Below are 24601 nucleotides of genomic sequence, written 5' to 3'. Positions count from 1 at the left end.
CCCTATAAGGTGAAGTTCGAGTTTTAAACCATTTGTAAACAGATCCCAGTACAAAATATTTCTAGATGTCTGTCTATGACTTTTGTTCCTGAATCTTTCATACTCACCTCTTGCACAACTATTTGAAGAGCCTCTTTGTCTTAGAGGCTTACTTTCATAAAGTCAAATCTTTTAACTTAGTTTTCATAGAAACCACAGTTCTTTTTCTTTCTGTATTCATATTTCACCAGAGTAAGCACTGTATTGATTGCAATAATGAGAGCAGTACATTTGGGGACAGACACAAGGGACTTTTACTATGCACACAACTCAAATGGTGAATCTAAAATTGTCCAGGTCAATTTAAAAGCAGCTTTCTAGGCTCCAGCTCCACTGGGAAAGGAAAATGTTCATTGATCTAGTGAATTAAATAGATGTCAGCTAAGAAAGTCTCTATTTTGTATAGCATAAATTACTACTGCAGTAATGGCCAGAATGTTACTAATGTGAATACTGCTAAATGCAATATATTTCTTTCATCTATCAAACCACAGTTATTTTTAAATAAAAATCCAGCGTCTTCTCAATGTTGTATCATAAATTTTTAGTTTGATCAAAAGCCAGTTACCTATATTTATCACTTAAAAAGTAATAGCGTTGAGACAAATAGAGGCACCCTTAAGAGACATGGCTATTTTGGGTAGGTAGATAGTGGGGTTCTGAATTAGATAGACATGGATTTATACCTCCAATCTGCCACTAAGAAAGTTAACATATATACTGAATATCTTCTGAGCTTCTGTCGGACGAACGATATTAAAGTGTGATCAACCTAAAGTAGCTTGGTTTTTAGGGAATCCTGGTAATCTTTCTTAATTCTTTTAAGCCTCAACCAGTCATTCATGAAATGAATGACAGACTTATACAAAGAGTTTTAGAATGACTGGTTGATTGTTTCAAAAGTTACTCTTAATCCGATGAAATTCCTTCATTTGAACTAAGAAACAAAGATTTGCACTGAAAGACGTTATTACATTTTTGGCCTTTCTTTAAAATATTCATTTATCCATTTGGACGTGTTGGAGTTTAGTTGCAGCACGTGGGATCTTTAGTTATGGCATGTAGAGTCTAGTTCCCTGACCAAGTCAAACCCTGGGAGCTCGGGGTCTCAGCCAGTGGATTACAGGCGAAGTTGCCATTTTGGCCTTTAAGCCAGAGAGACAAAAAACATCTAGTCAGTGTATATGTCAAAATGATTTGGATGTTAGGGAGATACAAATGTTCTGGAATTAGACAGTCATGACAGTTGAACAAGACTGTTAATACACTACCTGCCACTGAGTCACACACTTTGGAAATGGCTGAAGCATTTGGTAAGCATTATGCTACGTATATTTGTAGAAGGAGGTCATCCAGAGGACAAGACTGTTGCATGACTCACAAGTTGGACCCAGGCAATCAGAGGTCTCTCACCTTCTCCCCTGTACTTGTACTGTACATTTCACTAGCTTTCCCTGCTCTGGAAGCTGCTCAAGAAAACAGTCCAGAGAAAGTATTGTGCTGTTAAGACCACATGGATAGTATACATAGCTAAGCCCAGTGTAGCCCTCCACATAAACTTTTAAGATCCTGGTGGGTGAGTTTGGATCTACTTGCAGTTGCCCGGAACAAGCCTCATATGTAAATTAGTTCTCTTGCCACTTAAAACTGCCCACCTACCAATGTGGAGTATCTGCCTATTTCTTTGGTCTCTGCTTGCCCTCCATGTACAAGTGACCAGTTTGTGAACCAACAGTACTGACCACATATACATGTTATGCAAAGATGACAATGGTATGGGAAAATATTTGCTGTATGTATATAATGAGTTCACATCTAAAATGATTATAATTAAGGAGTCTGGTGGAAAGAGAGCTTAATGCTGAAGTTAAATTTTAGAATAGTAGAAGCAATATATTTTTGGGTATCTGAGTACAGAATCTGTGAAAATACTAAATAAGTAATATCAGAATTAAGTAACATGATGTGTGTGAAGAGGGTCCAGTAATTCCAACATAAGCTACTTCGTCATTAACATCTTTGCTGTACAACTAATTGGCCATAAGGCAATTCTGGTATCAAAGATAAAATGACTGGTCGACCATTTGGTTTAATCTGGCTGACATTTGGCTTTATGGAACTGACAGATGATGATTTGCCCCAAGAGAAGTGGTTTCTTATTTTGAAACACACTCTGTTGGAGAAGAAAGAAGCCAAGGGCCTCAAAGGTACAGAGTTTAATCTCACATTTCCACAGAATTGTGGAATATCTATCAAAGGACATGTGATACACACCAATAACAAACAACAGTGCAGACACTTTCAAATGCAAACCTCAGTTACAAATACTTGCATCTTAGTATTAAGAAACTGATACCTCTTTTAATGAAAGAAAACATCTTAGCAAATACAAAAAGGCATGGTACCAAAGGAGATGAATCAACAAACCAAAAAATGTGTAATACTAAAAATGAAAGACTTTAAATAACAGTCCTTAAGTATAACCCACAAAATTAAATAAAATCAGTTACTTGAGCAGTTTTTCCATGAATCTACACCCATTTTGCTGCTAAGTCGCTTCAGTTGTGTCTGACTCTGTGCATTTTAAATGTATTCAAATATTTTATATTTTGGAGTAAAGTTTTTTTTAATTTTGCTATTAATTTTCATGTTTCATTATGTACTTTTAATATTCCTCTTTTATTTTCTGTTATTTTATATTTTATGGCAGAATTGTATCATGGCCAATTAATTATGTAGTGAAAAGGCTTGTAGCAAAGTTGTTTACCACAAAGATGCTCATGATGAAAATATCTAGAACCTTGTGTGAAAAGCCTGGCACAATTAGAATAACCTACGTGTGGCATTTCCTTCCCTTTATAACCACTAATTGACTGTGAACAAGTAAATCATTTAACTACTCTAAGTTTCATGCTTACTTTACCAGCATTCACAATATGGAATTTAAACTAGATGACCTATAACCAACTTCCAAGCTCTTTCATATTATCTTCATTATATAACAAAACCTGTTCCTCCCAGGATAATAATCTATGGCCTCTTATACTGAGCCAGTTATTATTATACATGAAGCTAATTAATAGTGAGTCCATTACTAAATAGAATTGCGTGCATAAGTGAAATACTTTTCAAATTACTAATTTGTTTTTAAGTTTAGCAGATGATATATTACTGATTAGATGCAGATAATTACAGAGCTCAGCATTCTTAGCAGATGATATTTAATGACCAGACATAGTGTGTGATTTTCCAATTATAACCGTTTCCATAGAGTAGTTAAAACCAAAGGACTATGGAGGTAGCGGAGACCATTTAAAAATCTGAGGCCAGATATTTTGGAGGTATCTATCTAAAAACTGAGGCTCTAACAATTTAAATAGTACTCCTAAGGTTAGGCAGAGACTAAGGAAGAACACACCTGATGATACACCATCACTTCATACCAGAACTTTTGCACACAGTAGGTTAAAGTGTGTGGCTCTGAAGTTAATATGTATAAATATTTTAAAGAAATGAAAGCTTCCAGTACTTTTCCAGAAACAACTGTCCATTGTTTTTAAAATGATAGTACATGAGGTATTAGTTTTCTAGGACTGCCATAACAAATTACCACAACCAAGGTGGCTTAAAAATAGCAGATGTTTATCCTCCTACAGATAATGAGGGTCAGAAACCCAGGCAAGACTTTAGCAGGACTGGCTCCCTCTGGAGGCTCTGGAGAAAAACACTGCCTCCTGCCCTTCTCCAAGCATCTGGTGACTGCCAGCAATCCTTGGCTTGTAGCTTCTAAGACTCCCAGCTCCGCCTCCATCAAGTGGCTTTGCCCACTGGTATCTCTGTGCCCACTGGTATCACTCTCCTCATAAGGACATGAATAACTCCATTTAAAGCTAACCCGCAATCCTGGATGATCTGGTCTTAAGGTCCTTAATTCATCTACAAAGACCCTATTTTCAAATAAGGTTACATTCATAATAAGGGGGGTTAGGACTGGGTATATCATTAGGTTGGGGGGACACCATCCAACCCACTATATACTTCCATGCTGTATCTAGTTGTTTTATGTAGCACCTTCAGGGCTCTTCCTGCTACAAAGAATTGAGTCTATGAAATGATAACCAGATTTGATTATGCTAGGAGACTATTTTCTGAGAATTCTAAAAGCTTTCTCTTAGTGAAACAGATTTTTGCCTTGATGCATGAACATCTGCTCATGTCTTATAAAATAATCTGTACTCACAAATGGAAAATGATCATGAACTCAGACAGGTGGCTTTTCTTGTGGGAAAAGATTCAGAACTCCCTAAATTTCCTTTTTAAAATCCAAGTGAAGTTGAAGGATATCACAGTCTGTCTTTAGACTGACATATTGTCGTCGAAAAACAATGTGTGTGCCAGTTAAGAGTTTTAAGGTCATTCATTCTTATATGCTTTCTTTCCTCTGTGTTTCCAGGTTATTAATCTTCTAGATTCAGGAGTCATCTATTTCTATTATAGCACAACTCAATTTCTTTTGACCTCCTGGTTACATTTACAATTCTCTGACCTGTAACTCAGTAAATGAGTTTATCAATGACTATCCTTAACACTTTTCCATTCCTTGTATCTCTCAGTGACATTACTTTTTTAACATGGGTATTTACTTTAACTCTCTCATCTGAAGGCAAGAAGGTGATTGATATCTAGATTAATTGACAAGTGCTTATACATGTTTGAAGCCCAGACTTGATATTTAAGTGTAAAAGTGATTGATTGGATGAAGCAAATAACTGAACACAAGGGAAAAAATAAAAAACCAATATTTAATGTAACAGATATTTATTATGTGTCCCGCATGTATGATACATGTGGGACACATAATATAATTTAATTCTGTGGGAAATAAATACACACTGATCCAAGAGTCAGGAGAACTAAGTTTTAATATTAACTCATCATTGATTATCAGTATGACCTTGAGCAAATCACTTTACCTCACTGAATCACAAGTTTTCTTAACTGTGAACTTTTGGGTTTGCACTAGGCCCTTTTAGCTTTTGGCAGTTTATGATCAGATAGGAAAAATGTTAGAACAAATAGAAAATATACATCTGAGACTTCTGGCTCTATTACTAGAAATGAGTATGTCCTTGGTTATCACTTCCATTGTATTATTTTATCATCACTGATGTTTAAGTCTACCTGAGCCAAGCCTATCCCTTCAAAGCATTATATTACTGGAGAGTCTAGATTTGACTTTATAGACATAAAAGGATAAATGCTGGAGCCTCTGGCTATATCATGTAAAATACATGACAATAGAGAAGTGTTGTTTCAGATACTCCTATATTACCCATTGTAAACAACAGATGCCCTTCAATATACATAATATGACAGTCAACAATTTCATGCATTATCTGTGCAGATTCTTTTCACTTGAGTTGTAATTTACATATTAAGTAAATATTTTGTTTTACAATTTTATGTAATTTCTGATTACACATTTGAATAAATCCAAAGAGCCGTTCTTTTATTTGCTTACAACAAGCAATTAAAGATTAACTAATTTATTCCATTGGAAGGAATAAATAGTAACAGAAAATTGTGAATACAGCATCCTTCAAATCTGAAGTCATAATTCTTTCCCTCCAAATTTGTTCTGAATGACTATTTGGTACCAACTCATCTTTCAGCAGGAGAAGGCAATGGCACCCTACTCCAGTACTCTTGCCTGGAAAATCCCATTGACAGAGGAGCCTGGTAGGCTGCAGTCCATTGGGTCACACAGAGTCAGACACGACTGAAGCAACAAAGCAGCAGCAGCAGCAGCAGCATTCAGCAGTTAGAAATGTGCTTGGGGAATGTCATTTTTTAATTTACTTTAAATAATACATAGTCAGCATATAGATAACTAAATTTTGACACTGAATTTAACAAAACAGTTTTGAGCACAATGCTCTCCTAGGCTCTTTAAGGTATACAAACATGGCATGTTTCTGATCTCCCATGATTTACAAAATAGCACCTTGAATAAAAGATTAACTGGATACAGGCAATAATTATCAAGTATTACCTACAAAGGAGGAAAAAATAGTCTTTAGAGGGCCTTAAAGAAGAAATGAATATTGAGAAATATTTAGAAAAAAAAGTATGTGGGAAAGGTGTCAGACTTTCTGGGCCTTGAAAAATGAATAGATTTCAACAGACAACAATGAAAAGCAGAACAACCTTGATGTGACTGAAATATGACAGATGAAATGTGTATTGAAAACTCAGAGTAAAATTAGAGATTGGGATGAACAAATAAATGGCCTTGAACGCCATGCTAAGCTTGAGAAAATCACTTTCGGAGCATATTGGAAGTTAAATTGATATAGATGGCAAAAGACTAAAGGTTTGTAGTATTGGAAGTGGAAAATAGAAGATAAATATGAAAAGAAAATACTGCAGAAGTAAAATCAGCAAGAATTAAAATTTGCAGATGTAAGGAAATGGCAACCCACTCCAGTGTTCTTGCCTGGAGAATCCCAGGGATGGGGGAGCCTGGTGGGCTGCCCTCTATGGGATCGCACAGAGTCGGACACGACTGAAGCAACCTAGCAGCAGCAGCAGCATACTTTGCCATGCATACTTGCACAATAATACCTTGTACTGTATTATTACTTAAAATATTGTTTTTTATCACTAAGTGCTTAATAAGCAGTCATTAGTATTAATAAGTCAGACAAAAATGATAATAAATCAAAAGTTTTCAGGTGCTTTAAATAAATATAATTTTCCCTGCTGTGTAACTTCTAGATGCTTTCTGCACCTTTTGTACTTAGAAGAGGCTTGTAATTTCTTGTCATTGTTACTTAACTTTTCTGCTGTCTGATAGTTTTCCAAGATGATTTATCTGCCATTTCTCAGGGCCTTTAGTCTGGAGATCAGGAATCAGGGGACTCTTTGTAGCGATGTCCTTTTTTTCCATCGTAACTTATGCTCTACATCTTGGGTCATCATCTAGGATATCAATAGCCTCACTACAGCTGTATCTTCTTATTTTCTCTTGACACTGTTCTCAGGGTTGATAAATGGCCCCACTTTGGTGTGGAAGGAAAGTACTTATTTTTAAGCTGTATATAAGTTTATAAAATCACCACTTCATACAATGACTGAAATAGGAAACAGGATTATTGATCTCAAACCAAATTTGAGACCAAAACTTTTAAGATTTCTTTCTTAGACTCTTTATTCTTTTGTAATCCTTTGATGTTGCTGCTCACCTAGCTTTAACCTTTATCCAGAAACAACCCACAGAGAATTGTTAATGTATTACATTGTCAGACTAAGACTTACTCTTCTTCCCTTTTTCTCTTTCAGGGTTCTGTTTGACAGGACACCCTCACCCCAAATGATACCTAAATTTAAGCCATATATTGGATTAGCCAAAAGTTTGAGTTTTCCATATCATCTTATAGAAAAACCTGAATGAACTTTTTGTCCAACCCAATATTAATACTGTAGCCCACTCAGTTGTGTCCTACTGTTTGCAACCCCATGGACTATAGCCCCAGTTTCCTCTGTCCATGGGATTCTCCCCAGGCAAGAATACTGGAGTGGATTGTCATGCCCTCCTCCAGGGGATCTTCCTGACCCAGGGATCGATACAGGTCTCCTGCATTGCAGGCAGATTCTTTACCATCTGAGCTAAAGAATAGCAAGGAGAGATAAGAAAGCCTTCCTCAGCAATCAATGCAAAAAATAGAGGGAAACAACAGAATGGGAAAGACTAGCGATCTCTTCAAGAAAATTAGAGATACCAAGGGAACATTTCATGCAAAGATGGGCTCAATAAAGGACAGAAATGGTCTGGACCTAACAGAAGCAGAAGATATTAAGAAGAGGTGGCAGGAATACATGGAAGAACTGTACAAAAAGATCTTCATGACCCAGATAATCATGATGATGTGATCACTAATCTAGAGCCTGACATCTTGGAATGTGAAGTCAAGTGGGACTTAGAAAGCATCACTACGAACAAAGCTAGTGGAGGTGATGGAATTCCAGTTGAGCTGTTTCAAATCCTGAAAGATGATGCTGTGAAAGTGCTGTACTCAATATGCCAACAAATTTAGAAAACTCAGCAGTGGCCACAGGAATGGAAAAGGTCACTTTTCATTCCAATTCCAAAGAAAGGTAACGCAAAAGAATGCTCAAACTACTGGACAATTGCACTCATCTCACATGCTAGTAAAGTAATGCTCAAAATTCTCCAAGCCAGACTTCAGCAATACGTGAACCGTGAACTCCCTGATGTTCAAGCTGGTTTTAGAAAAGGCAGAGGAACCAGAGATCAAATTGCCAACATCTGCTAGATTATGGAAAAAGCAAGAGAGTTCCAGAAAAACATCTACTACTGCTTTATTGACTATGCCAAAGCCTTTGACTGTGTGGATCACAACAAACTGTGGAAAATTCTGAAAAGATGGGAATACCAGACCACCTAACCTGCCTCTTGAGAAATCTGTATGCAGGTCAGGAAGCAACAGTTAGAACTGGATATGGAACAACAGACTGGTTCCAAATAGGAAAAGGAATACGTCAAGGCTGTATATTGTCACCCTGCTTATTTAACTTATATGCAGAGTACATCATGAGAAATGCTGGGCTGGAAGAAACACAAGCTGGAATCAAGATTGCTGGGAGAAATATCAATAACCTCAGATATGCAGATGACACCACCCTTATGGCAGAAAGTGAAGAGGAGCTGAAAAGCCTCTTGATTAAAGTGAAAGAGGAGAGTGAAAAAGTTGGCTTAAAGCTCAACATTCAGAAAATGAAGATTATGGCATCTGTTCCCATCACTTCATGAGAAATAGATGGGGAAACAGTAGAAACAGTGTCAGGCTTTATTTTTGGGCTCCAAAATCACTGCAGGTGACTGCAGCCCTGAAATTAAAAGATGCTTACTCCTTGGAAGAAAAGTTATGACCAACCTAGATAGTATATTCAAAAGCAGAGACATTACTTTGCCAACCAAGGTCCGTCTAGTCAAGGCTGTGGTTTTTCCTGTGGTCATGTATGGATGTGAGTGTCGGACTGTGAAGAAAGCTGAGCACTGAAGAATTGATGCTTTTGAACTGTGGTGTTGGAGAAGACTCTTGAGGGTCCCTTGGACTGCAAGGAGATCCAACCAGTCCATTCTGAAGGAGATCAGCCCTGGGATTTCTTCGGAAAGAATGATGCTAAAGCTGAAACTTCAGTACTTTGGCCACCTCATGTGAAGAGTTGACTCACTGGAAAAGACTCTGATGCTGGGAGGGATTGGGGCAGGAGGAGAAGGGGACGACCGAGGATGAGATGGCTGGATGGCATCACGGACTTGATGGACATGAGTCTGAGTGAACTCCGGGAGATGGTGATGGACAAGGAGGCCTGGTGTGCTGCAATTCATGGGGTCACAAAGAGTCGGACATGACTGAGTGACTGAACTGAACTGAACTGAGCCCTGAGGGAAACCCAATATTAATGCTCTGTATGTGTGTGTGTGTGTGTGTGTGTGTGTGTTAGTCGCTCAGTCGTCTCTGACTCCTTGCGACCTGAGGGACTATAGCCCACCAGGCCCTCTGTCCATGGTGTCTCCCAAGCAAGAATACTTTAGTGGGTTGCCATTTTCTTTTCCAGATTGAAACCAAGTGTCCTACATTGCAGACGGACCCTTTACCGTCTGAGCTACCAGGAAGCTCCAATTGCCAATAAGGTTTAAAAACCATGTTTTGGTTAAAAATAAGTCACTTGAAAGCATGACAGATGAAAGTAGAAACTCTTATATTATTACCCTGAAATTGAAAATAACCTCCAGTTCAATGACTTATCCTGCATTTGTAGGTAGAAGAGCCTATAGATAGTCAAAGTAAAACAAGTTTCCTTCTGAGGGGAAGTCCTATCTAGTCTCCTTAATACAAAAACATAGTCAGTTGAAGCGGACTCAAATAGCAGAGAACATAACTCCTGCTGTACGAGAGCACAGATCAAAGAGACAGGAGTTGAGTTCTTGGTCTAAGAAAATTATAAACATGTGTCCCAGTAAAATGAGACCCTATACGCAGCTGTCCTGCTCAAAACAATAAAATGGGTCATTTTCCCAGGGAGTAAGGGCAAGAAGTAATATTGCATTAGTTTCCTTCCAGACACATTCCCCATTTGAAGAGAAGAAGAAAGTCTCATCTTTCATGAGTCAAACCATGGCAAATAGGTATTCACTCTTTTTCTTTGTTTTGGCAAATTTTTACGGACATGTCTATTTTTAATTAAACTTTTTATTCTGTGTTTGTTAGAGTATAGCTGATTAACAATGTGATAGTTTCAGATGGACAGCAAAGGGACTCAGCTATACATATATTAATACATGCAACCATTCTCCCCCAAACTCCCCTTCCCATGCAGGCTGCCACATGACACTGAGTGGGGTTCCCTGTGCTATACAGTAGGACCTTACGTAGTTAAATAGCAGTTGACAAAACTTTTGCTCAAAAAGGAGGTAGCTCAACCTATAACCTTTGGACACATGGTGTTGAAAGACAATTTTCCATAAATCTCTCATGTTGCTACATATGTAGTATTATAGTTACTTTGTTTCTTTCCAAAATGATTGCTTGAACAAATCACTTTGGAAAGAGAGTGATCCCTGCTGGGTTAGATTTACTTAAATTCCAGGATAATAAAGATAGAAGTGTCTTTCTCCCCTTGAGATACTGTAAACTGTAAAGATAAAGATCTCACTCTTTCCTCTCCAGAGCAGATCTGCTTGCATTTGGGGGTGATCAAGATAACTCTCTCCAAGCAGATTCACAAGCAGTCCCTCCATAAGACTGAGGCTTTCTAATACCAGGCTTCTTCAGTAACCCATCCTCACTGCATGCGCAGGCAAGATCTTGCTTTCATTGCTTGCCCCTGTGGGAACTGGGGCTTGAGGAACAAGCACCAGGATAACACACCAGCTAAGGCTATTGCTACGAGTAATAATCTGTTTTTGTCTCTGACATGGAGGCCTCAGATCTTTCTGCCAGTAAATATGAACGGGACTATAGGCTAACCTGTTGACTTCTGAGTAGCATAAACTCAGACCCTTTAGAATTCCTGGCATGACAGTTTCACTAATTTCCTTTTAATAATTTAAGAAAGAAAAAATAGCATTTTGAAGGTTAAAATAAAAACAAAACTGAAGTTAATATGTATTGAAATTATATACATTGTATTTCTTAATCTTCATAGTAATTAACAAATTATATCTGAGGAGGTGGGGAATTTCTCTTATTCTGCCCATTTCCTGTTATCAAGCATAAGGTATGGCACAGCACAGATGCTTATTTAATTAAGTATTTGCTCTACGAAAAACAAATGAATGAATACATATGAAGAGTGAAGCATGTTTTTACAGATGGATTTCTGTTCAGAGAGCAGGAACAATTTTTCTTGAGCCACACAGCAGATCTGGAATTGAATCTATCAGGTTGCATAGCCTGATCTGAATGAAGTAGTGAATGCTGATATCCACTCATTTCATAGATGTTTCTTTACCACTAAGCTGAATCAAATAATTGTATAGTGAACAACTAGAATCACCAAATACAAAGTGAAGTAAAATTATTTTCACTTATATATATGTATTCTTTACACCCTACATGCAGAGATCAGTTACTTTCAGACCTTCACCTTGAAATTATACTTAATATACCTAATTATATTAAGTATATAAACATTTTTAGGTAATAGGTCTCTGTATTAAATTTTTCAATATACACACAAAAGAACATTCCATTACCCCATACAGAATATTTAAATTATTATTTTTTTAATTTTAGATAGACTAACCAGGAATATCCCTATGGTATTCATTTATATGGTAATAAATTCTTTTTAGAAGCACTCAGAGCTTACAAGTAGCATTATTTAAATAACCCTCAAATCACAGTTGAATACAAAATGCATCCACAAATTTTTCATAACAAGAGGGTCACACTAATCAGGTATATTCATAATTTCATGATAAAAGACCAAAAGTCCATATTATTTAGCTTGGGAAAAGGGGTCAAAATAGTTTATGCACAGATCCAAGTATTGGGGGACCCTCTTGGGGAAAGAAACAAGATGGATAATATAATTTCCTTCTGAACCTTCTGATAACTGAAACTTTCTGTAAATAATGAAGAGATAATACATCTTTATGAAATGTCCTTAGAGGTATCATTAATTTAGGATTGTTTATGGTAAAAAAACAAAACCTGGAAGTGATAATACAATGAGTTCCAGCAACTGGAGAATTTCACGTAACCTCTACAATTATACCTTATATTGGGTTGCCCAAAAGTTTGTTCTGGCTTTCCCATGGGAAAACCCAAATGAACTTCTTGGTCAATCCAATATTAATAGCCTAAATGCTTTTCATGGTGTGAGGCATATATCTGAAGTTAATGAAAATGAAAGGACATGGATCTGCCCTCAGTGTCTGAGACCTCTCCTTATTTTGCCTGTGCTTTTTGAAAAACAAAACCAAAAGTGTTGTGTGTATGTTGTTCTCTTTCTAGTTAAATTTTTTAATTAAAAAATTAATATTATTTTAATTTTTAATATAAAAACAACTAATTATAGTTGATTTACAATATTGTATTCATAGAGCTTGGTACTGAGAAGTACAAATCACCTCTAGTTTGGGTGATTCTTGTTTAACCATCTGGCCCTCTGTTGTGGCTACATTTATTTCTCTTTCATTTTTAAGGTAGAATAATAAGAACTGAATAATACGTGCATTATTTGGTAAAATACATTATATGAATGTGTTTTCTTCCCTAGAACTAGCAAGAAATTCTTCCAAGTATCAACCAATCAATGGGTTTAACAGGTAATTCCTTAGGTTATACAACCGAACTCTTCCATTATTCTAAATGCATGGTACCCTGAATGTTCCATTGGCTGTTTTCAGTTTGCTTATGCTTTTTTCCTATTCATCTGGAAGTATATCTGAAGTATTTCTGTACCACAATGACTCTCCTAATGCTCTATTTACAGAAATCAACTAAGTTATTATAGACTGACAAGTCCTACTTGGTGACATGAAGAGAGATTTGTCTCAATCGAGTACCATTTTTCTATCACACTTGTTTTCTCCCTTGTGCTCTTCTTCAGGCAGATTTCATTGATCAACTCAGGTTTTTTTCTTCTCAAAAATAAGCATAGCACTACTCTCTATTATGAAGATGAAATTAATGTAACCATGTATATGAAAGTTCAAGGGGTTCTCATGAACTTTCATATACATGGTCACATTAATACACAGAAGAACTGTACAAAAAGAGCTTCATGACCCAGATAATCACAATGGCGTGATCACTCACCTAGAGCCAGACATTCTAGAATGTGAAATAAAGTGGGCTTTAGAAAGCATCACTATGAGCAAAGCTAGTGGAGGTGATGGAATTCCAGTTGAGCTATTTCAAATTCTGAAAGATGGTGCTGTGAAAGTGCTGCACTCAATATGACAGCAAATTTGGAAAACTCAGCAGTGGCCTCAAGACTGGAAAGGTCAGTTTTCATTCCAATATCAAAGAAAGTCAATGCCAAAGAATGCTCAAACTATTGCACAATTGCACTCATTTCACATGCTAGTAAAGTAATGCTCAAAATTCTCCAAGCCAGGCTTCAGCAGTACATGAACTATGAACTTCCTGATGTTCAAGCTGGTTTTAGAAAAGGCAGAGGAACCAGAGATCAAATGGCCAACATCTGTTGGATCATCGAAAAAGCAAGAGAGTTCCAGAAAACATCTACTACTGCTTTATTGACTCTGCCAAAGCCTTTGACTGTGTAGATCACAATAAACTGTGGAAAATTCTGAACAAGATGGGAATACCAGACCATCTGACCTGCCTCTTGAGAAATCTGTATGCAGGTCAGGAAGCAACAGTTAGAACTGGACATGGAACAACAGACTGGTTCCAAATAGGAAAAGGAGTATGTCAAGGCTGTATATTGTCACCCTGCTTATTTAACTTCTATGCAGAGTACATCATGAGAAACACTGGGCTGGAAGAAGCACAAGCTGGAATCAAGATTGCCAGGAGAAATATCAATAATATCAGATATGCAGATGATACCACCCTTATGGCAGAAAATGAAGAGGAACTAAAAGCCTCTTGATGAAAGTGAAAGAGGAGAGTGAAAAAGTTGGCTCAAAGCTCAACATTCAGAAAAAGAAGATCATGGCATCTGTTCCCATCACTTCATGGGAAATAGATGGGGAAACAGTGGAAACAGTGTCAGACTTTATTTTTTGGGCTCCAAAATCACCGCAGATGGTGACTACAGCCACGAAATTAAAAGACGCTTACTCTTTGGAAGGAAAGTTATGACCAACCTAGATAGCGTATTCAAAAGCAGAGACATTCATTACTTTGCCGACAAAGGTCCGTCTAGTCAAGGCTATGGTTTTTCCTGTGGTCATGTATGGATGTGAGAGTTGGACTGTGAAGAAAGCTGAGTGCCGAAGAATTGATGCTTTTGAACTGTGGTGTTGGAAAAGACTCTTGAGAGTCGCTTGGACTGAAAGGAGGTCCAACCAGTTCATCCTAAAGGAGATCAGTCCTGAGTGTTCATTGGAAGGAATGATGCTAAAGGTGAAACTCCAATACTTTGGCCACCTCATGCAAATAGTTGACTCATTTGAAAAGACCCTGATGCTGGGAGGGATTGGGGGCAGGAAGAGAAGGGCACGACAGAAGATGAGATGGCTGGATGGCATCACCAACTCGATGGACGTGAGTCTGAATGAACTCTGGGACTTGGTGATGGACAGGGAGGCCTGGCATGCTGTGATTCACGGGGTCACAAAGTGTTGGACACGACTGAGCGACTGAACTGAACTGATATGAAAGTACACTTTCTAAACAAGAATGGGTGGATTTTGAACTCTAAGAATAGAAATTATTTCGAAACTATAGGCTCTGGAAAACAGAGATATCCTTTTCACTGTTCTATATACACAACATTGTAAATTTGGTTCATTTCCTCTCTTTCCACCGCCCCCACACCATGCATCTACCATATAAAGGTTTACAAAGGTGTAAAAGAGTGAAGTAGATTTTTAAATAATTAACTACAGAGATATGTTATAATATTTAGACATTAACATTCTAGAATTTTACTTATCACATTCATATGCCTTATATTTGTTATACAAATAATGGCTTGGAGCACATTCTAGGCCATGGCAAAAAGTATGCTCAATCAGTATATCAGTTCAAATGATACAGAAGATTTATTTATGCATCACTTTAATATATCCATTTAATGTTGTTTCATTCCATATGGATAACCAGGAGATACAGTAAATGTGAGAAACTATTTGGTGTTAAGTCCTTTTAATGAAGCAAATAAATAGAAAATTAAACATTGGTAAATAAATGGCTATAATTTGACAAGGAACATAAATTGACTTAACTAAGAAGGACAGGTTTGACCAAGTTTAAGTGTCCAAACTAGTGAGACCACTGCCTTGCAAAATTCCCTTAAGAGAAATAGAAGTAATGCAATTAAGTCTTAACCCTAAATTACTTGATAAATATTTAGAGGCTCTGTCAATCTCCATGTAATGGGAAAATAATATCATTAAAGTCAAAGTAGCTCAGTCGTGTCTGACTCTTTGTGACCCCAAGCGCTATACAGTCATGAAATTCTTCAGGCCAGAATACTGGAGTGGGTAGCTGTTGCCTTCTCCAGAGTATCTTCCCAACCCAGGGATAGAACCCAGGTCTCCAGCATTGCAGGCAGATTCTTTACCAGCTGAGCCTCCAGGGAACTCATTAAATCCTAGTCAATTATCATGAGTAAGTCAGAAGCATTTTAGAACCCAAACTAGTTGGTGGCATAATTCATTTCCAAGAGCCCACTATGGCATAAGCCTGCTGCAGCCATCTGTATTGTACGATAAGTTGAGTCCCAGGTTTATTACTGAAACACCATGGCAATGTGAGTAAATTCGCCAGTGATTTCCCTGTGGTCACACATTTATTTAGCCAAACAAATAGCAATGCTTGTGGTAGGTAGCAGATATTGTCAGTTGCAGGATACAACATCATCAGAAGTATCTTTTCTCTTATTGCAAATGAGAGGAGTGGTGATCTGAAAGGAGCTGAGTAATTCAAACTTTACAAGGACTAACTTTTTCTTTCCATTATATCACATCCCCAGATTTCCCCTGAATAGTGATTGAGTTCCTGATGTTATCCATTTGGAGCGTTGCCGAGTAGCACTGAATAATTCAAACATAAAATACCAGGGTTTTGCACAGGACTTACCTCAACATGACTACCCATAATGCCAAGGGTGGCCCTCACACCCTAGCTAATCCTTTCCTGTCCCTGTAGTACAAAGCACATTCCACATTTTAAATGTGTATCCCTGAAGAATAGTTTTGTGAGCAAGTTGAAAGCACTGTTGTTTCTAGTGCCGGAGTTTCTTGCTATCTTTTATTTCTCTAGGCATCATCACCATCTTGAGCTTGAGGTATTTTTGCTTCCAAAGAAAGACACCTAAGGCAGATAATGTACATTGGCTTATAAAATGCCCCTAAACAACTTTTTGTCAGAATACTTACAATATGAAGGCTAGAAAGCTTGTGTTGTAGCCAGGAGTGGCTAAGTAATGCAGTTCTGTCCGAACATAATCAGAAATATGCTGGAGTCATCCTACCGCTGCCTCTTTCTTTTGACTGGAATGTCAGACACAGTCACATTACAGCAGACGTTTAGTCACGGTGAGGAAAAGGGAACAAGAAATCCAGAGTCTCAGAGTATCAGCAGACACATCTGCCTTCCGATTTCTTGCTTAGAAAAACAAGTCCTCATTTTCAAATGAATATATATGTATCTGTTATTTGCAGTCAAAACATTATGAAACAAAATAAAATTCTTCCTAAATTTGGTGGTAAGCTCTCTGACTTTTCAACAAATGGTCAGTTCTGCTTTTAGTCTCTTTTCATGAGATCCATATGGGGAAAAGATGGTCTTGTATGCTATAAATATGAAGAAATTATGTTTATCTGATACATGTCTGTTCCCAGGAAAGATGTCACTCCTTTTAGGGAAACAGCTGCCAGGGCAGCAAATAGCCTGTCTTTTGTAATCACCAGTCATGTGACATCAATCTGGTTATGATGGAATAATTCTAAGAGCTTAAAGTAATTTAAAATATATCAAATTAATATAAGACACTTTTACATGTCCTTTCCGAAAGACCTCTACTTAAGTATGCATGACATACCTATTATGGTTTGCAAATTTATTTTTGCTTTCTATTTGCATTTTTGTTGTTGTTATTTATTTCATGTCCTAAGTTTAAACGTACAGTACATCTTGGAAAACTTTTCTTCCGGAAGCAACATATCTCGATTTCTCTTTTATCTCCTTATCTTAGATGCTTTATTTCCTTGGCTTTAGTCTCCAGAGTTCCTGGTAGTGTTTCACATCTCTTGTTCTTCCCTCTCTGACTCCTTCACAGGAGAAATGATCTTATCTTCAGAACATCTTATCTTCAGGTCTTATCTTCAGATGATGTTCTGATAGTCCTTGGCTATCATTTTTTACCATGTGGCATGTTCTGAAATTACTATGTCCATCTGCATGACTTGAATTACATACCCTAATGGTGTCCACGAGGCTTCCCTGGTGGCTCAATAGTAAAGAATCTACCTACGAATGCAAGAGATGTTCATTCAGTCTCTGGGTTGGGAAGATCCCCTAGAGAAGGAAATGGCTACCCAGTTCAGTATTCTTGCCTAGGAAAATCCCATAGACAGAGGAGCCTGGCAGACTACAGTCCGTGGGGTCGCAAAGAATCAGATATGAACTTAGCAACTAAACAACAACAATGGCACCTACTAAGTTCATGTTTGCAGACCAGGGCTCTCTGTAAACTTGCTTTCTATAGGGGAAAGGCATAAACTGTATCACTTGCTGGTTTCTGTATAATAAATACTCTCTATAGCCAATTTCAAGCTACTGATCATTTAACAACTAGCTCACAGAGTTCCCAAATATTAACAATTGTTTGCTATAAGTTGTTCACTTAAAGCAGTGGAAGTGAAAGTCACTCAGTCGTGTCCAACTCTTTTGACTCCATGGACTATACAGTCCATGGAATTTTCCAGGTCAGAATACTGGAGTGGGTAGCTGTTCCTTTCTCCAGGGGATCTTCCCAACTTAGGGATCGAACCCAGGTCTCCCACATTGCAAGCAGATTCTTTACCACCTGAGCCAACAGAGAAGCCTCACCTAAAGCAGGCTGCCAGATAAATCTTCAGCAAAGATGGATTTATTTAGGATTACTAAAAGTCCCCAAATAGCAAGGGCTTCCATGGTGGCTCAGACAGTAAAGAATATGCCTGCAATCCAGGACACCTGGGTTCGATCCCTGGTTTGGGAAGATCCCCTGGGGAAGAGCATGGCAACCCACTCCAGTATTCCTTCCTGGAGAATCCCCATGGACAGAGGAGCCGGGCAGGCTACAGTCCATGGGGTTGCACAGAGTCAGACACGACTGAGCGACTAAGCACATAGCAAGGAGATGAGAACACTTTTATAGAGGGAAAAAGGAAGTTGGAAGAAGCCTAGTAAACAAACTGTGGCTTTTCACTGGCTGTGCGTCCTTGCCAAGACAGAAGTCTTTTTTTTTCCTTTTGGGTTCTGCTTCCATTACAGGGCTTGAGAGCTCCCTCTTCTGGTCTCTTGACTTGACTTAACTGAGGTTTCTTTTTATTAATTTTTTACACAAGCTGATATGAATTGGTTCCAGTGCACCAGAGAGACTGCCAGATGTCACCAGTTGGCTGCTGTGGAATTTCCAAATCATTATGTCCCCAATTAACTCCCTTTATCTTCTCTTCCAGCCTTCTTCTTTTCAGTGATTAACAATATCACACATTTATTTGCTTAAATCAGAGTCCTAGATATCACTGTTTTGATCTGTTCCTCGCCGTCATCCTCTACCGTTGATCAGTAACTAAATCTGCTATGAAGTCTTTATCTTCAAAATGACAGTAGCCCCAGTGACTGTAGCTAAATCGGGGTCATTGTTATCTCTCACTTGGATCACTGCTGCTGCTGCTAGGTCACATCAGTCATGTCCGACTCTGTGCGACCCCATAGACAGCAGCCCACCAGGCTCCCATCCCTGGGATTGTCCAGGCAAGAATACTGGAGTGGGTTGCCAGTTCCTTCTCCAGTGGATGAAAGTAAAAGTGAAAGTGAAGTCACTCAATTATGTCCAACTCTTCGCAACCCCACGGACTGTAGCCTACCAGGCTCCTCCATCCATGGGATTCCCAGGCAAGAATACTGGAGTGGGTTGCCATTTCCTACCATAGCCCTTTTATTGGTGCACTTGTTTTCCTTGGCAGAAGGCTCCCTCAGTCACCACTTCATCTTCCATTTATAGGCATATATGCATCTTTTCTTCAGGTCCAGTTGACTCTGTTTTAAATTGATTCTCCATGTAATGAACAAACAGGCCTTTCTATAATGCAGGCCTAATCAATGTCATATTCCTATTTATAGCCCTTCTTTGTTCTTCTGAAACAACTTGAGTAAAGTTGCAAATCCTTCAGGATGCATGCAAAGTCCTGCATGGGCTGTTACATACTAATCTACCCAGCATCAATTCTAACCTCACTGACTACAACCAATATCCTATAGTTGTGTGTGTGTGTGTTAGTTGCTCAGTCATATCTGATTCTTTACAATCCAGTGAACTAGAAGTGGCCAGGTTCTTCCATCCATGGGATTCGCCAGGCAAGAATACTAGAGTGGGTGGCCATTTCCTCCTCCAGTCCTATAGTTAGATGAAATTAACTGTGATCTTTCTTTTGATTCCAAGCATTTGTTCATGCTTTTTCTCTTACAAGACTAATATTATCAATAATAAAGCCAATATTTTAAGTGTATAATATAACATATACCACACTTTATTCTAATTTCCTTATTAATATTTTTGTTTACTCTTCATAATCACTCTAGTAGTTTTCTGTTTTCTTAAAAAACTAGGAACAGAGAGGTCAAGCAACTCTTCTAAAATTACACAGCATTATAATGTGGGTATTATACTATTTTTCAATGCCCCACCCTCACAAATCTTAATCCTCAATATAACTTTTGCTTATACTTCCTGTTCCTCAGTAAGCTTTCAAAAATGGAAATATTTATATGTCTTCACATAGTATACTAAGCTAATCCTTATCCTTGGCAAACTTGTGCAGAATTGACTTTCCAGCTATCCTTGACCCCAAGAAAAATACTATTTTCCAGAGGCAAGACTATCTCTTGCTTACCATTGTACCTGAAGCGCTCAGTAGTGTACCCAGTACAAATCACTGCAGATGGTGATGGCAGCCATGAAATTAAAAGATGTTTGCTCCTTGGAAGAAAAGCTATGACCAACCTAGACAGCATATTAGGAAGCAGAGACATTACTTTGCCAACAAAGGTCCATCTAGTAAAAGCTATGGTTTTCCAGTAGTCATGTATGGATGTATGGATGTGAGAGTTGGACTATAAAGAATGCTGAGCACTGAAGAATTGATGCTTTTGAACTGTGTTGTTGAAGACTCTTGAGAGTCCATTGAGACTTCAAGGAGATCCAACCAGACCATCCTAAAGGAGATCAGTCCTGAGTATTCATTGAGAGGACTGCTGCTGAAGCTGAAACTCCAATACTTTGGCCACCTGATGCGAAGAACTGACTCATTGGAAAAGAGCCTGATACCGGGAAAGACTGAAGGCAGGAGGAGAAGGGGATGACAGAGGACAAGATGGTTAGATGGGATCACTGACTCACTGGACATGAGTCTGAACAAACTCTGGGAGTTGGTGATAGACAGGGAAGCTTGGTGTGCTGCAATCCATGGGGTTGCAAAGAGTCGGACACAACTGAGTGACAGTACTGAAAGTCAGTGCAAATAATGATCTGTCCAATCCTCTTATTTACTGAACTTTTTCATGAAATTAAACTAGGAAGCTCAAAAGGTGCTTTTGTCCTTAAAGTGTAATAATTTGAATGAGGAAAAAGAGAAGGACTAAAATCTTGGAGCTGAGATTTTAACATTAAATCATTAGTTTTTGGATAAGATTCCAATTATTACTTTGCTAAAACATTAACTAGAAACAGCAGTATCTCTCCATTCAGGTCTTCACTTGTGCTTGGGTTTTTGTTTAGATATGACAGGTTTCTTTCTTTCCTCTTTAAATATGTTTAGTGTTTGGGAGCATTTTATATATCAAAATTTACCTAGATTATATACCATTTTTAGCAGCTCATCACGTATGTGATATGGATAAGAATGATGATCTTCATCATTAGAACAAGTAATAATTTGCATTTTTAATTGTATATCCACACTTTCTTTTCCTTCTCAGCAGTCATTATAGTGCTATGGATTTCTCTCCGGATTCATTCATCATGGGTCGATCTTGAAAAATATTCAATTTGCAGCTTTTCCTCTCTTTTTATTTTATAAAACAATGGATTATATATTTCATTATATTTTATTATCTGGAATAGCTTCTGAACAAGAAAATATATAATTTGCACTCCTGGATCCAAATTGGATTGGATCAGCACAGTTGATCACTTCAGCACAATTTAGACTGAAGTAAAACTCAGAATTTTATTTTTCCTGTATTAGAAAACCTAATTATTGTATTTTTGCAAAGCAGACCAATTTAATATAGCAATTAAAAGACTATATTAGAAGTCAATTCAGTTCTATCTTTCAGTTCAGTTCAGTTCAGTCCCTCAGCAGTGTCCAACTTTTTGTGACCCCATGAACTGCAGCACGCCAGGCTTTCCTGTCCATTACCAACTCCCAGAGCTTGCTCAAACTCATGTCCATTGAGTCAGTGATGCCATCCAACCATCTCATCCTCTGTCATCCCCTTTTCTTCCTGCCTTCAATCTTTCCCAGCATCAGCGTTTTTCCAATGAGTCAGTTCTTTGCATCAGGTGCTTTGCCGAAGTCCTGGAGTTTAAGTTTCAGCATCAGTCCTTCCAATTAATATTCAAGACTGATTTCCTTTAGGATTTCAAAGAGTTCTATCTTTGGCTATATTGAATACTGGGTCTAGTCCTATTTCATAAATAATCTATAACTATCTCTCATCAGTTATAAACTGTTTTCTTTCACCATTTATATGAAACTGAGATTGGTTATTTATTTAATCCTACATGAGTGTTTAGAGGATGGTTGTGAATGTAATTGTTCTCTTTAGAAAATATATATGGTATTGACAATCTACTAGCAACATTAACTAACACGTAGTTTCTCCAAAGACACAAGGAAAGAAATTAACAATTCTCTACCAAAAAAAAAAAAGGAATGTCTTGGTGTAATCTGCATAAGTACATTTTTCAAAGAAATCTGATAATGTGATTTATTTTGTATATATGTCAAAATAGGCATGCTAGACAGTAACTTTTTAAGATACAGTGTTAATAATAATATGAAAAAGCTATAATGGTTAACTGTAGTACCTAAAACCAAATTGCCTGAGTCTGAACTGACTTTGCCCCTGCTGAACTATGGTTACATGGACAAATAACTTAATTGCTTTATCCACGACTTTCTTCATTTGCAAAGGTATATGGTTTTTCCAGTAGTCATGTATGGATGTGAGAGTTGGACTGTGAAGAAAGCTGAGTGCCGAAGAACTGATGCCTTTGAACTGTGGTGTTGAGAAGACTCTTGAGAGTCCCATGGACTGCAAGGAGATCCAACCAGCCCATTTTAAAGGAGATCAGGCCTGGGTGTTCTTTGGAAGGAATGATGCTAAAGCTGAAACTCCAGTACTTTGGCCACCTCATGCGAAGAGTTGACTCATTGGAAAAGACTCTGATGCTGGGAGGATGGGGCCAGAGGAAAGGAGACGACAGAGGATAAGATGGCTGGATGGTATCACTGACTCAATGGATGTGAGTTTGAGTGAACTCCGGGAGTTGGTAATGGACAGGGAGGCCTGGCGTGCTGCATTTCATGGGGTCACAAGATGTCGGACATGACTGAGTGACTGAACTGAACTGAACTGAGACATTCAGCCTAGAAAGGCACACATATATTAGGAAATAATTTTAGGTGTTTCTGGGCCCCTGAGATGTACTCCAGATAAGAAGCTGTGATTGATACATTATGGAAAATTACTATCTAGCACTCTTGCTAGTGTCGAGACAGATTGATATAAAAATTTATCTACTTGCAAATTTATATTAGCCCACATCTTTCAGAAATTAAGCTTGAATAAATGCATTTACTAGTTGATTTAAAATCAACCAACCAACCTTCCTTTGACTATAGCCTGTCCATAAAATGTAGAATATTGAAGCCAAAATATGTTCACCTGGGGACAGTATTCCCATTAAATATATAGCCAGCGAAGCAACTTATTTTCTATTATTTTTGAAAAATTGGCAGGCCTGCTATTCTCATTCTGGTTTATTTGGGAGTTTAGTGCACAATTCCCTGAAGAAGCAAGCTACATTATCCTTCACACTACCCTTCTCAAGGTCTGGTGCCTTACAATGCAGATCCTTATTTGATTTTAATGATGAGCAAGGCTGTGTAAATTCCAAAGTTCTTACAATCACAAGAATTTCAGAAATGCAGCTTGGCATAGCTTTCAGAGAAAGGCAATGTTTTTCACATACACTAGGCCAAACAAATTACTAGAAACTTTAAGAAGGAAAATGAGTTTCTTCCAGAAAAATATATAAGTGATATCACAGTTTGTAGAAAATACACTTTTATCCAGTAGGAGGTCCTTTTTCCAAAAATATGGGATAGTTTGTATAAAAATAAATATTTAGGAATTGAGACTTTTAAAAATAAAGTCTAATGTAGGTTGTTTAAGTTGTTCATAGTTTGTCGCTAGCTAACTCTATGCTTATCCATTAAAAGGTAGTAACAGTTGTATTTTCTGAGCTGCAACATTAAATATATATATGTAAGTAAGTTTCCCAGGTGGCACAATGGTAAAGAATCTGCCTACCCATGCAGGAGACACAAGAGATGCAGGTTCGATCCCTGGGTCAGGAAGATCTCTTGGAATACTTCAGTATTATTGCCGGGAAAACTCATGGACAGAGAAGCCTGGCAGACTACAGTCCATAGGGTTGCAAAGAGTTGGACACAACTAAGTACCACCACCATCACTGATAAGTTGTCTCTCTAGTGTTGGAGAAGAGCAAGTGGTGTTTTCAATAATAAATAAATATATATATATATTTATTTAAATTTAGTCAGTATTTGCACCCTCACAATTATGAGGATTTAAAAGTTTCTGATGCTTTCATTTCATTTTCATTTCCTAACCACTCATTATGAAAATTTCAAATAGACAGCAAAGGTAAAATAATCATTTACTTTTAATTAAAAATGTTTGCTGAGTTCCCATTAAACACAAGGCAAAATATTTGCTTTGAATCTGCTTGAAAAGATATGACATTTTCACAGGAAATGACAATTATCAATAGAATCAGAGGATATATTCTGCTTCACTAAGCGTTA

At 37.7% G+C, this 24601-nt stretch overlaps 1 pseudogene; it reads left to right on the top strand.

Annotated features, from left to right (window-relative positions):
• Positions 1–2107: 2107 nt before the first annotated feature.
• The window catches only part of LOC121816036 (zinc finger E-box-binding homeobox 2-like), a 41920-nt pseudogene continuing 19426 nt past the window's right edge, over positions 2108–24601 (top strand).

This window comes from Ovis aries, chromosome 15, assembly GCF_016772045.2.
Source record: "Ovis aries strain OAR_USU_Benz2616 breed Rambouillet chromosome 15, ARS-UI_Ramb_v3.0, whole genome shotgun sequence".
NCBI classification, from domain to species: domain Eukaryota; kingdom Metazoa; phylum Chordata; class Mammalia; order Artiodactyla; family Bovidae; genus Ovis; species Ovis aries.
This window is presented reverse-complemented; position numbering and strand designations above follow the sequence as displayed.